We start from the raw sequence: 1,166 nt of genomic DNA, 5'->3' as shown, positions 1-1,166 counted from the left end.
GATACGTACTCAAGCAATAATCTTTCATCAATTCGATTAACTACTTAGAAATTGGTAAACGATTAAGCTATGCAAAAAGATAGAAGGAAAAGAAATTAGAACCCTAGAATAAAAAAAATCAAGAATTCAATAACAAAATAAAAGTAGGAACTGTTGTGATAAAGACAACACACATGTGGCTGACAAATATTGAGCAAATCACGGATGTATTATTATTCTACCTAATTGCACAGTAAATTATTGTATTATAAATACCAGAGGATGTGATTTGCATAAGATGCACATATAGAATATATTTCATATATCATTCTTTTACTCTCTCTTATTTAAGTAGCCTATAGTCAAGAACAAACCAGTAAAGGTAGTTATAAGCCTACTGAATTATAACATGAACCAAACCACTAAAGGTAGTTATAAGCCTACTGAATTATAACACGTTATCAGCACGAAGTGCTCCGTATAATCAAGGTAATAAAAAAAAAATTTCTTTAACGATATCTTCTATTATTTATTAGTAAGATAAATATTATTATCATCATAACTAATATTTATATTTATGTTATTTAAGTTATATATGGTCGGTTATACCGCCTAAATTATATTTCTGTAATCTAACTTTTATTAATTTCATTAACATTTATATTTATGTTATATATGGTCGGTTATACCGCCTAAATTATATTTCTGTAATCTAACTTTTATTAACTTCATTAACATTTATATGTATGTTATATATGGTCGGTTATACCGCCTGAATTATATTTCTGTAATCTAACTCTTATTAACTTCACTAACATTTATATTTATGTTATCTAACATTTATGATTATTTATGCAATTAATCATTATTTATTTCATGCATACTAATGTTTATTCTTAAATTTATTATTTATGCATAATATGTTTATTCTCTTAATCTTCGTATTTATACTAAACATATTTATACTAAATGTATTTTATAGTAATCATATTTATACTAATAAAATTCTTTTATTAAAATAACGAGTACATAACATTCGTTAACGTCAACTAACGACGTTACAACGATCATATATACATAACGGTTGTTAACGTCAACTGACGACGTTACAACGACTATATTTTTCAAATATAAAATAAACATCTCCGTTTTCACATTTTCACAAATCAATCTTCATTTTCTTAGAT

This window comes from Rutidosis leptorrhynchoides, chromosome 6 (assembly GCF_046630445.1).
Source record: "Rutidosis leptorrhynchoides isolate AG116_Rl617_1_P2 chromosome 6, CSIRO_AGI_Rlap_v1, whole genome shotgun sequence".
Lineage (NCBI taxonomy): Eukaryota > Viridiplantae > Streptophyta > Magnoliopsida > Asterales > Asteraceae > Rutidosis > Rutidosis leptorrhynchoides.
Note: the sequence above shows the minus strand (reverse complement) of the source record.